Here is a 13394-nt window from a genome sequence, read left to right as displayed (position 1 = left end):
ACCAGAACAAAATAAAAACCTAGAAGTAAATATATACACAATCTCTGGATGATGAGGACTGTCCAGCCTTAGAAACATCAGTCAGGGTCTTCTCAAAAACAAAAACAAACCAGAACTTGGGGTCAAACAATACTCAAAAATCAGTTGTGTTGTTGTATATTAGCAATGAAAAATTTGAGAAGGAAATTAGGAAGACAATTTACCATAGCATCAAAAAGAGTAAAATATCTAGGAAGAAATTTAGCCAAAGAGGTGTAAGACTGTATGCTGAGAACTATAAAACATTGCTGAAAGAAATTAAAGACCTAAAGAAATGGGAAGACATCCCATGTTCATGGATCAGAAGACTTAACATGGTTAAGGTGGCAACACTCCCAAAATGATCTATAGATTCAGTACAATTCCTATCAAAATCCTAGCTGATTTTTTTGCAGAAATGGACAAGCTGATCCTAAAATTCATAAGGAATTGCAAGGGACGAAAATAAGTGAAAAAAACCTTAAAAAAGAACAAAGTTGGAGTTCTCACACTATTTGTTAAAACTTACTACAAAGCTACAGTAAGCAAAATAGTGTGGTATTGGCATATAAGGAGAGACACATTGATCAATGGAATACAATTGAGATTCTGGAAATAAACCTATACATCTGTGGTCAGCTGACTTTTGATGAGAGTGCTAGGACCATTCAATGGAGAAAGAATAATCTCTTCAACAGATGGTGCTGGGACAACTGGATTCCACATACAAGAGAATAAACATCAAAATGTCCATGATACAATAAAACAAAAATCACCAAAAACCAAGAAAACCAAAACATAAATGAAAAAAGACAATTAACAGACACCAACATCAAGATGAATCAGATACTGCTTTATATGACTAGTATTTTAAAGTAGGCTTCACCAATCAAAGATGGGTTTAAAATGCTTCACCAATCAATTATGGGTTTTCCTGAAACAAAGGAAAGGATAAAAAATCTTAGCAAAGAAAGATATAAAAAAGAAAAAAATTAAATTATGTAACTGAAACATATAACAACAGTTTTAAAAACATTGACTGCACGGGGTGAACAGTGAAGGGGTGATGCTGCTGGATGGAATTCCTAGGTAGAAAATACTTAGAAATTTCTTCCTAGGTATTTTATCCTTTTTGATGCTATAGTAAATTGTCTTCCTAATTTCCTTTTCAGATTTTTCATTACTAGTATACAACAACACAACTGATTTTTGAGTATTGTTTGACTCTAAGCCTTTTTTTTTTTTTTTTTGAGAAGAGCCTGACTGATGAGAAGTTTTGTTTTTGAGAAGAGCCTTCTAAGATTGGATAGTCCTCCTCATCCAGAGATTGTGTATATATTTACTTCTAGGTTTTTGTTTTGTTTTGTTTTTTATACAGGGTCTCCCTCTGTCACCCAGGCTAGAGTGTGATGTTGTGATCATAGCTCACTGCAGCTTCAAACTCCTGGGCTCAGCTGATCCTCCCACCTGAGCATCCCAAGTAGCTGCAACGACAGGCATGTGCCAGCACAGCACACCTGGCTAATTTTTGTTTGTTTGTTTAGAGACAGTGTCTTGCTGTGCTGCCCAAGCTGGTCTCAAACTTCTGAGGTGATCTTTCCACCTTAGCCTCCCAAAGTGCTGGGATTATAGGCATGAGCCACTGCACCTGGCAAGCTTGTTTTTAAAGTTTTGATTTCTACATTTACTGCCTTTACTCACCAGGACCCCACATTAGTATTTGATATGAGATGGGACCAAAGTGGAGTTTGCCTGCCCTGCAGAGCTCCCGTTCTGTGACAGGCACCTGCAGCAATCCCCTCCAGGAACCGGCTGATGCTTCCCACACTCCCCACACATCAGAAATTCTCCCGAATCATCGGGTCCACTTTGTCCACCCTCTTTTCTTTCTTTTCCAAGGCTTCCTTTTCAAGTTTCTCTTTTTGTCCCTTTCACCTCGTTATTTTCCTTTAGACGATTTCCAAGTCCTCCCCACCTCTGTTAAATCAGATTCTGCCTTTGCACATGAGAAGCCCAGTTGGGTGCTGGCACCGGTCCTGAGGGACGCTCCCTCGGGCTTTCATCCTCACCTGCCCTTCCACCCAGGCCGAGTGAGATGGGTGGGAGGCTCTGCAAGGCTGGCTGTGTGGACGGTGCTGAGACCAGAACCCACAGCCGGGTACCAATGGGCACAGGACACCGCCCACCAGCCCCACACCCCATGAGCCCGGAAAGCTGGAGCCTCACGATAGCAGGAGGGGGAGCTTTAAAATCGGCGACAATGAAGGAGGTGCAGAGGGCAGCCACGGGCATCTGGTCACATTCTTGTGTTTTCTGGATGAGGTGACCGCACCTCAGTCTTAGCAGGTCGCCTGGGCTGCACCATCTGAAAGAATGTCTTGAGGGCACATGGACACCCACCTTCCTGGGAGCAAGGCTTCGAATGGAAGGCTGCACAAGAGACAGGTGCGCTGGGTGCCAGTGATGTGGAGTGCCCGTCAGCAAGCGGAGTGCCAGTCAGCGAGCGGAGTGCCCATCAGCGAGTGGAGTGCCCGTCAGCGAGGCCCCAGCAGCTTCTCAGAGCCACATTCTGGGGCAGCGGCTGAGGTGGGGGCTTCATAGCTGCACTTGCTTCTTGAGTGTGTTCTGGGCAGGAGGAAAGACGGGAGGGAGGGCTGTCCCAGAGGCGAGATCACTGAGAAGGGAGAATTTGTGAGCCGGGCTGCAGACGCAGGAGGTGTGTGGTCTTGAGCTCCTCACTAGGTAATACCAGTTTCTTGTCTGTAAAATGGAGTGAACGCGCCAGTGCAGAAGAGTTCTAGAACTCTCGGTGGGGGATGTGTCAGAGCAGTCTGTGCCGCTGAGGTGGTCACTGAGCACTTGCTTCTCCTGTGAGGATGCTGGGTGCTCCGGCGTTTGAGTGGAGCAGAAAGGCTCATCTTCAGTGTCCTGGGCAGGGGCAGAGAGGCCAGCCATGTGAGGAGGGTGAGGTGTGCTCATGGCACCCAACACCTACAGGCTCAGGCGGCTCCTCTTTCCCGGGGGTCCTCACTTTCACGCAAAAACATCAGAGAACATGAGATCCCGGTACCCCGACCCACCCACTCGGAAACCCAGTCCATCTTCATGTATGGCCCCGAGGTGCAGACAGATGCAGGCAGGCTGAGGTGGGCGCTGACCCTTGCTGGCGAGAGCTTCCCCCTTGGCAGGGGTCTCTCTGCAGCCCAAGGCTTCAGGCTATTTCTAACATTTACACATGAAGAAATATGAAGCAGTTTGCCCCTGTGGAAATCTGAGACCCTACAGAGACCCTAGATCGATGAGTAAGGGTGGAAAGAAAAGTTCTGAAAACCTTCCATTGACTCCTTTTCTCTTTCTAGCCTTAAGTCAAGGCAGACTTTTGAGAACTGCCCTTGAACTGAAAAGGAAATAACGTTTTCTTCTTGATTAATTTTGCCTGGGAGGTTCTGAAGCCCCTAGTTCTAGTTTTATTTGAGAAAGGGTCACCATTACAGTCTAAAATGGGAAGTTTCATGTATTAAAAAGGAGAGAAAGAGGCCGATTCATCAGTAAGTCAAAACACCTGAAGGAAGGGTTAGAGAATCCATGCGGACGCTTCCTCCTAGCAAGTATTAATTTTACCAATATTTTTCTGAAAACCATCATTTGAGAGATAAAAGACAACCTCTGATTCTGAAACGCTTTCTTCTCGAGGCCTGGCTGGAGTTAAGGGAAGCATTTGAAGGCTCCTGGAATAATTTCCATCACTCAGGGTCTCCAGCAATGATTGAGCCCTTGCCCAGGCCATGCAGAGTGTGGCTAAAGAAACACCCGTGAGACCATCCACCACGAACACTCGGGGGCTTGAGGATTGTCCCAAGCCCCGACCTCTGACACTGTGGCCCTGCCAGAGACCACGCAGTGGCTTCTGTGTGAGCTTCGTGGGCAGGACGCCTGGCTCTCGGCCCCTTGGAACAAGGAACCCGAGTCCCACTGGGCATGATTGAGACCTGCTGTCCCGCACTGTGGCAGGGAGAGGAAGACCCCAGGCAGAAACCTGTCCTAGAGACAGGCTCCCACCACCTGTGTGGGTTCACATCTCAGCCGCCTCCTTCCTCTGTCACACTAATGTCCAGAAGCTCTGTGTGAACAGACTAAGCTCAGACCTGGCTGGGTCCATCCCTGGCCACTCCCTGGGGCCTTCACTCTAGTCTCCCGCCATTTCCGTGTTTTCCTGGCTCTGCACTGTCCCCTAGGCGCATGAGTGCACATGTGTGTGCATATGTGTGTGTGTGTGTGCGTGTGGGTGTGTCTGCCTGTGTGCATGAGTGCATGTATATGTGTGCATGAGTGCACGTGTGTGTGCGTATCTGCGTGTGTGCACGTGTGGGTGTGCCCATGTATTGTGTGTGTGCACGTGAATTCATGTGTGTGCATGTGTCTGTGTGTGCTCGTGCATGCATGTGTGCATGTGCACATGTATTGTGTGTGAGTGCATGTATTGTGCATGTGTGTGAGTGCACATGTGTGTGTGTGGGTGTGTGTGGGTTTGCATCTGTGTTTATTTCCTCCTCCCCAACTAGACTCTAGATTTTAGTGGGTAGAGACATCCTTCTAGCTCTAACTCAGCACAGAATCCAGCTCACGCTCAACTCAGAAATGTCTGCTAATTTAACTTCCTTCGGCCCTGCAACCACACATGGTGGATGCGGCCATCAGGTGAAGAGGCTGAGGCCCTGCAGGGACCACAGTGAAGACCTGGGAGAAACAAACGCCAGAGCCGTGACAAACGGGAACAGGACGCCACTAAGATCCCACTGAGAAACAGACGACAGAAGAAGGGAAAAGGGGATGGAGAAAAGCGTTCAACCTCAGCCAGACGGCATCAAGCACGGCGTTTCTAGAAACTCGACCTGCAGCCTCCGCCTGAGTGCGGCTCACGAAGCCCAGGTCTGGAGAAAGCCCTGCAGGTTCGCGGCACGACCAGGCCCTCCTCTCAACCCTCCCGCTGCGGGCCTGCTTCCTAATGACTGTGTATCACTTTCACAGCAAAAAGCCACTTACTTGGAAAATTCCGGAGAGGTTAAAGTGCTGAAACAGTGCGGGGAGGTAGAGAATGTGAAGAACGCATCTGGCACGGCTTTCCTGAGAGACGAGCTGCTATCAGGTATAACAGCCTTCGTGTTGCTAACTTTTGACTCTATGCAAAGTTTCTTCAAAGATTTATCTACAAATATGTCCGTGATGGTGGCATTTGGAACATCGACAAATTGGAAAGAATCTACATGGCCAATAACAGGAGGACACCATAATCCAAACACAAGGATGCTTCTGAGACGACACGATATCAAACAGCCCCAAACCTGCATAAGAGTGTTCCTCCGTGTGTGCATGCGTGTGCACACGTGTGTGCGTGTGTGCATGCGTGTGCACGTGTGCATGCGTGTGTGCATGTGTGTGCGTGTGCATGGTCATTCTGTGAATAAACATCGACATTATCCTAATGCATTAGTAGCTATTACCTCTGGATGGTGTCAATCTTACACAAGATTTTTTAAAAGTGATGTATACTTCTTTTTAATTTACATTTCTAAGCCTTCTGTGATAAAAGTGTACTGCTTTTAGAATGCAAGGAAAAGCAATAAAAGGCATTTTAAATTGCATTTGTTGTACCTGGAAACCTGACGGAGGCCTCCCCTTGTTCCCGTGGGGCTCATTGTTGGCCTCTTTTGATGCCACATTCCTTTGGTGTGAAATAATTTCTTCAGAGGGTGGCAAACGCGGTTCACATCAAAGCATCAGCCCAGACTTGACTGAGCTGCCCAGACTCTGGGAAGCAGCGGTGTGTCAGCAGCTCTGGGGCTGGGGTGCGTTTCTGCACCTTGGTTCAGGACTGGTCACAGGTGCACCTGAGCACCCACGGGAGCGCCCCCCACAGCCACAGCCTGGCAGGGGAAGGATGCACTGCCTCCAGCCGGGAGCCCCAAGAGTGCAGCCGGGATGCCAAGTCCCCACTGGAGCCTGGTACAGCACCAGCCCGGCAGGAGCTCAGAATGCCCTGTGACACCCTGTGCACGCCCGTGCAGTGACCAGTGGGTGCTGGCGGGCAGAGTCCGGAAGCAAGGCCAGAGTCCAGCAGCTGTGGTTGGTGCCTTCTGGCCTGGGCAAGAAGAACACCCTCTCATATGCCCTTTTCTTGTGGGATTTGGGAAACAGAGGTCACGTAGGCCTGCAGTGAAGGCAGCCATCTTAGGCAGTGCGTTTCCATGCGACCTTGGTGCAGAGAATGGCACAGACCCTGGGTTGTGGGGTCTCTGGCCACCCCATTATCGCATTCCCCGCTCTGGAGGCCTTCGGTGCCCGGCAGCGCTTTTCAAAGGAACAAGATCCCGGTGCTGAGGAATAACTTGCCACCAGCAGAGGACAGGCCTGCTGCAGGCTGGAGCTCCCTGGAGGGAACACAGCAGCGGCACGGCCAGGCCAGGCCTAAGGTTCTGACCCACTGGCACCAACCCTGGAGAAACCAACGCAGAAGCCTCAGGAGGACCCCAGGGCCACCGCAGCGAGGGGAAACTCGGAGGCAGCCCCGTCCGGCCAGGACTGGGGCCTGCAGCTGGGAAACGCAGGAGCGCCCTGGCTGAGCTGTGAGGGCTCCCGGACAGGAGGGCAGGCTCCCCGCCGGGGCAGAATGGGACAGAACGGCTCCTCTGTCAACTCCGCAGAAGCCTCAGGCCATAGGCTGTGAGGATCTCGGCTGGCATGCGGTCGGACCCCTGGAGTCCAGGCCCCCTGGCCAGACCCCAGCACCATGCACTCGTTCCTAGCCGCAGTTTTCTTCACCCTAGAATGCTTCCGTTTCTAACTTGGCAAGCATTAAAAAAACAATGATATAGATTTCCTATCTTCCCTCTTCCGAAAGATGTCTTTTCTTTTGGCAGAAAACAAGGGAAAACTAAATCAGAGGAATTTGTTCACAGTCGGAAACCGTCATCTTGAAGAGGCTGTGAACGTCTGAGAAGAGATGGAGGCCAAGGCTGAGGAGCTGGCCCTGCCCTGCAACTGCAGAGGTGATCAGGCAACCTCATCATTCTTTTTTTTTTTGAGACAAAGTCTCACTCTGTCACCCAGGCTGAGTGCAGTGGCAGCATCTCGGCTCACTACAACCTCCGCCTCCTGGGTTCAAGTGATTCTCCTGTCTCAGCCTCCGAGTAGCTGGAATTACAGGTGCCCACCACCACGCCCTCTAATTTTCATGTTTTTAGTAGAGACTGGGTTTCACCACATTGGCCAGACTGGTCTCAAACTCCTGACCGGAGGTGATCTGCCCGCCTTGGCCTCCCAAAGTGCTGGGATTACAGGCGTGAGCCACCGCACCTGGTCAAGTGTTAACTATTAATGCATTTTATTTCACCAAAGCATTTTCACTCCATTGCATCAAAGGCTATGATGTTAAATAAAATATACAGTTATAAAAATTGTCACATAGTTTTTTTTCCTGTTAATCTGCTGCACTCAAAGACATCCTTTCCAAAAGAACAGAAGAAAAAAAAAAAAAGTCCGGGAACCCTCCTCCTGGCTGTAGCAGATGCACAGTGTGTACCCGTAGCTCAGAATCTGTTGGCTGCCAGGTGAGGGCTGGCTCAGGGTGTGCATACAGGGGTCACTGCTGGAGAGGGGTGTTCTTGGGGTGTGAGCCTGAGCAGAAGAAGGGACACAGGGGAGCCAGCCAGGTGCCTACTCTGCCCTGGATGAAGAAGGCACAGCCAGGCCTACCCCACTAGTGCCGACGCTACAGGGGCCAGGCCGGGACAGGAGGTCAGCCAGGCTCTCCAGGCATGGCTGGAAGGGCCAGCCTCCACTGCAGCTGCTCCAGGGTTTCCAGACACCGCTCCATGAGCCACACCCACCTGGTCTCCTAGGTACTTTTTGAATATTTCTAAACCTCAGAGAAAAGGAGAAAATAGCCTTCGGCTGTCTGCAGTTAGGCCAGGTCTTTCCAGGATTTTTAAACCCACATGAGAAAAACATTTTATACTGTGACCAGGACCACACAAAACAAACTGCACAATGAAAGAAATGCTCGTGTCTTCTGTATGTTCCACCTCACTACAAAAACGCAAGTCACATCCACAAATCATCATTTCCAAAACTTCTCGAAGCTGAGTCACAGATGATATGTGCTAAGATCAATTCCAGGCCCACCCTGACCCACCCCAAGGAACTCCTGGCTATGTGGCTTCCCATTAACCAGCTGATGAATGTGAGAGGAGACGTGGGCAATGAGCCCCTCCATGTGAGGGCGGAGACACGGGTGAGAGCACCGGCCGGGGGCAGGAGCCCTCTGTGCCCTGCGCCCAGGAGCCCAGCCCGGAACAGCTAGGGCCACACGGCTTTGGCCACTGCGCTAACCCTATGCAAGAATACTCTTGTCTCTTCGAGCTGGAATTTAGTAAAAATGGCTGCCACGTCCAGATCAGCCTGAAGGTTTCGGAAGCTCCACTGGGTCCCATAATTCTAGCCTTTGATTTTGTGTGCTCACTACCCACATCTAATCCAAGATTTCAACTCCATCACTTAACTATCTGAGAATGTTAAAAATATCCAGAGGCCATTAAACTCTGGGAACCACCTCGGAGGGCTCCCAGGCCCAGTGTGTGCGTCCCTCCTTCCCGGGGCCTGAGTGGAGGGTGGGCGGTGCAGGGCAGGTGTGGCCGCTGCGCAGGCCCCGGCTGAGGGAACCCTGAGGGGACGGAGGACCTGCTGGACCAGGAGACGCCAGCGTCCCGTGGGGGAGGAGGACACGGGGCTGGAGAGGCCCGAGGCCTTCACAGGGTCCAGGGCCCTTTCAGTCTGGCAACTCTCACAGTCTCAGCTTCCTTAACTGACTAAGGCAACATAAAGGTCTTCTGCACTATTTTTACATTACATTTCAATTAGTCTTTTTCTACACACAATCAAACTAAAATAGTGCATGCTTTCTTTCTGAGGGAATGTATTGCTGATTTTGTTACAGATCAGAGCATCAGTCAGTCCAACGCTGTCATCTGACATGGGGGGTCAGAGCCCAGCAGTTAAAGCCCTGCCCAGCGTCTCTCGGGCGCCCAGGATATCCACACGGCTGTCTGCAGAGGGAGGCCGCCTGTTAGTTCACAGCGCCTCAACAGCACGGAGCTCCTCGCAGCCACACGGTCAGTGGCTGCCTGGCATGGTCTCCCGTCACATGAAGAGGCTGAACCAGCTGTTGATAAGATTCTTATAAGCAATTCCATGAGTCTGGGTGAACTCCTGGTCCCCTCTAGGGATGCATTTTGACTTGAAATTTGCTTCGGGTGCTCCTCGCCGTGGTTCCCCAGTGTCCCTACAAACCAGCCTGCGGGTGCCCACAGGAGACGCCAGGCCCACTGCAAGTACAGGCACCAGCCCACCTGCCGTCTGCTCAGTGCCGCCTGCCCGGGGAAGGAACTGCTGAGGCTCCTGCAGAAAAGCCACGGCTGCGAAGGAGCCAGGCTGTGTTTCCCCGACACCAGCGAGGACCCCACCTGCCTCCCACACGGGAAAGGCAGAGGCATGTGTTGTCAGAGGCAGGTTCTGATTCAGCCGGTCTAGGGGGCTGAGATCCTGTCTCCCAAGCTTGCAGCCACAGGGCCTCCTGTGAGGAAGGGGGCCTTAAACACCGTTGGTCCACGTCTGCCCTAGCTGGGCTCCTCCCCACAGGCAGGGCTACCTGATGGCAGCCTGCATTCCCGTCTCAGCGACCTCACTGGCTGCAACGGCTCCACGGCTCCTTTCCTCACCACCAGGAACACCCCTGGGTCAAACATTAGCCCTGAGATGTCCCCATTCCACATGAAATCACCTGCCAGTGGACGGGTGCGCAGTACCCAGGCACAGGTGGCCATCCCGGGACGCCCTGCCGGGATCGTCCTGCAGGCCTGCCTCCCCTCCCGGCCCCCAGAGCTCATGCCTGTCGGCACAGCCCCATCTGCTCCCTTCACTCCCGCCCCCACGCCCGCCAGGGCTGCAGCAGCGCCTCCCAAGGCAAGCAGCCCTCTGCTCTGCTCGCTGCCCTCGGGGGACCTGCCTGAGATCCACTTCTCTTGGAAAAGCGCCTGAACCATCAGACAAAAGAACAACAAAGCCGCCGGGTGCCTGGATACTCCAGAGACACTCAGAACCCAGGCACCTGCTTTTCACCAGGGCAAACCCACAACGCTACCATTCCGACCAGCATCTTCCTACCAGCAGGACCCGAGAGTGGCGGCACATGCACCTGTGACTGGCCCCAGCCGCCCGCTGGGCAGAGACCGGATCGCAGCTCGGCCATCGCACCCCACACACTTTCCGGGCGCCTGGCACAGGCAGGGCTCAGCCAGGCACTGAGCAGGGAAAGCTGAGCAGCCTTCTGCCCGTGGCAGCCGAGAACTCACTTCCCTCCTTTTCTTCTCATGTCTACAAAAACACCCAATTTTCCCTTAAATTATCGAAATCTCAAGATTTAAAACACACTTTTGCAAAGCGAAATATAACCATTGGCGCTGGCCTTGGAAAGGACTGGAAGTTGTTTTTGTCGCTTCTCCCCGGGGGAGACACAGACACAGCCCTTCGCGGCATGGGACGGCCAAGGGGACCTCATCCCTGGAACGTGCCACTATGGCCCCCAAATTACCGACAGAGAGAGCCTGGCAGTCCCATCCCACCGAATGACTAGGAACCGCTAAGGAAGAGAACCTTTAGAGGCCAGCCGTGTGCCCTGCTCACCCCAGAGAACAGGGATGGGGCAGGAGGGTCCCTTCTTTCGCTGATCCTCTCGGGGTTCCAGGAAGCCCTCCTGGGCTCTCAGCCGAATGAAAACCGCCCAGGGCCCAGTCGGCGCCGCCCTGGCCTGTGGCCCGCGGGGTCGCCCAGCTGCCGGGGCAGGGCTGAGGGTGGAACAGCTCTACACTAATCACTCCCAGATCTCCCAACTGGGTCAAAATCCATTATTTACAACATGCCCGGCGCTCACACTCGCCTTGAGCACACGCCGAAGCCAGAGGTCTCTCTCCGCAGCCGGGGAGGGGGGACCCAGGAGGCTCCCGCGGGAAAAGGACTTCCGGAAATCCTACAGGCAGGTGGAATTGCCCCCCGCCCCTTCGGAGGAGGTGACAGAGGGGTCCCCACGGCCCCTGCTGTGTAGGGAGACCCTGGGAGCCAGGCACGTGGGCGGGGGCTCCACCTGCCACCCCGAAATCCCAGGAACACAAAGAACGCAAGGACGCCCCAGGGTCTCAGAGACTCGCGGGTTTGGGGGAACGTTTGGGGCGCCGGACGCCCAGTTCACCTGCCCGGCGCCCCCTCTGTCCACCCGAACCCGGGAGCCCCGCAGCGCGGACACCCCTCGTCCCCAGGGGCCACCGTCCGGACCCCGGCTGCGCTCGGCGGACAAGGCTGGCGGGAGGAGCCGCGCGCAGGGTCCCAGAGTTTGCGGCTGTGGGAGCCGGGTCTTCTCTCCCTCAGTTCGGGCCGCGCCGGGGCAGGTCGGAGAAGGCAGAGGTGGGAGCGCGACCGCGTGTGGACCCGCGTGCGCGCGCGCCCGGGGGGGTGCGAGTGGGAGCGGGGGGCTCATCTCCCGGCAGTAGGGGGCCCGGGAAGGGCACAAGCGCGCCGAGCCTTCGCCCACCTCCCGCCCGCTCTCCTTGCGAGCCGGCGCGCCCCCAACCGAGCCCGGTTTTCCCGATTCCCCCTCGCAGGGCGCGGACGCCGCTCGCCCTTCCTCGCCTTCCGCTCACCCGGGCTCCCGCGGGACCAGCACGGACAGACGGGGCAACGCGCGGCGGGGCGCGGCCGCGAGACCTCCATCCACGCCCGCGGCGCGGCCAGACCCGCCAGCGCCTCCGGCCGGGCGCCAGCCCCAGTCCGGGACTCCGGGCGCCGAGCGCGTGGGGGCGGCACCAGCCCCGCCCCGCCCCGGAGCCTCCCGCCCCCTTGGCCCGAAAAGGGGGCTCCAAGGTCCCCCTCGGAGCCTCCGGACCCCGCGCGCGACGCGCAACCCGAGAAGAAACTGCGCGCGGCACCATCCGACAGGAGCCTGCGCCCCCAGCGCCCGCTTCGGCCCCGCCTCCCCCGCTGCGGACTCCTCACCCCGGCCCCACAGCGCGCGCAACTTTACCTGCGGTCCAGACTCCGCGAGCTGCCGACTCCTCTCACCCGGCCGGCGGCCTCCCCTGGGAGGAGCGCGGCGTCTGTGGACCCGGCATCCCGGACTCCGGCACCGCCCCGCGCACCGCCCCCGGCCGGCCTTCGGTGGCGCGGCGCCCTCTCGCGTCATCTGTGGGTCCCCAGGGCGAGCGAACCCCGGCCGGACTTGGAGTCGGGGCCACTTCCACTTGAAGGGAGAGTGGAGCCCTCCCGGCTGCTCTTGGGGCGCACAGGCTGGGCCCCCACTCTGCACACCTGGCCCACCGTAGCAAACCCTGGCAGGGCCAGGCACGCTCACACTCACAGAGGTGCCCACTCACATCGGCAATTCATGCAACTCTCACACTCACTGCCATACTCAATCACACACAGGTGCACACTGATTCTCACATTCACACTCGTAACCATAACCCCATTCATTCACACACACATGCATAACCACATTCATCTAGGCACACATGGACACACACACAGGTGCACGCTCACATCGGCAATCATTCAACTCACACACTGCCACAATCACAACAAATGCACACCCACATCAGCAATCCATGCCTCTCACTGCCACACTTATAATCACACACAGGTGTACACCGACTCACATACACTTTCTCAACCCCACTCATTCACACTCACATGCATACACACTCGTAACCACATTCATCCAGGCACACATGGACACTCATACACCCACAAGTGCACGCTTACACACTCTCTCACTGGCTCATTCTAGAGGCACAGGCTGCCTCCGGCCTGCTGTGACCACTCCCAAGCAGCCTTTGGGGTACTGTGGAAGAGCTGAGGAACCCTGCCCAAGGCTCTGGAAGGACGGGGCTGCAGGTTTCCAGTCAGCTCCAAGGCACTTCTCATGGAGCAGATTCCCTGGAGACAGCAGCTGGGGGGATTCCTGATGCTCCCGTGCCATGGAACCTGTGGATGTTCCTCATTTGCAGCCTCAAGAAGGACGTATTCCTCTCCAGCTCCAGCCAGAGCACCAGGCCTTGGAAGGGAGGCTTTTCTCCAGTATAGCAGTTGCCCTTTTTGGGGGCAGCTGGTGGTTAGCAGAGGCCTTTGAGGCTAAGCAGATCTGCCCCTGGGGACATAGCTCTGGGGGCCCCATGGACATTTGATGCTGCAGGAGGCAGAATCAGCCAGGTCCCCTTTATCACAGAGCCCCTGTTAAATGCACTCCTTAGAAATAAGTAAACAAGACAATTCAG

General features: G+C 54.5%; 1 protein-coding gene across 2 annotated transcripts in view; it reads right to left on the bottom strand.

Annotated features, from left to right (window-relative positions):
* The window catches only part of KCNG2 (potassium voltage-gated channel modifier subfamily G member 2), a 91160-nt gene extending 78919 nt beyond the window's left edge, over positions 1–12241 (bottom strand). Inside the window, exon 1 of one of the 2 annotated variants that reach the window (XM_017504570.2) lies at positions 12146–12241. The gene's annotated coding sequence lies outside the window, so the exon portion shown is untranslated. Of the gene's footprint in view, positions 1–11765; positions 11874–12145 lie in introns of those variants that run through there. The other variant, XM_037729931.1, reaches the window with a different exon arrangement.
* Between the last annotated feature and the right edge of the window lie 1153 nt (positions 12242–13394).

Source organism: Cebus imitator, unplaced genomic scaffold (assembly GCF_001604975.1).
Source record: "Cebus imitator isolate Cc_AM_T3 unplaced genomic scaffold, Cebus_imitator-1.0 Scaffold324, whole genome shotgun sequence".
Classification (NCBI taxonomy): domain Eukaryota; kingdom Metazoa; phylum Chordata; class Mammalia; order Primates; family Cebidae; genus Cebus; species Cebus imitator.
This window is presented reverse-complemented; position numbering and strand designations above follow the sequence as displayed.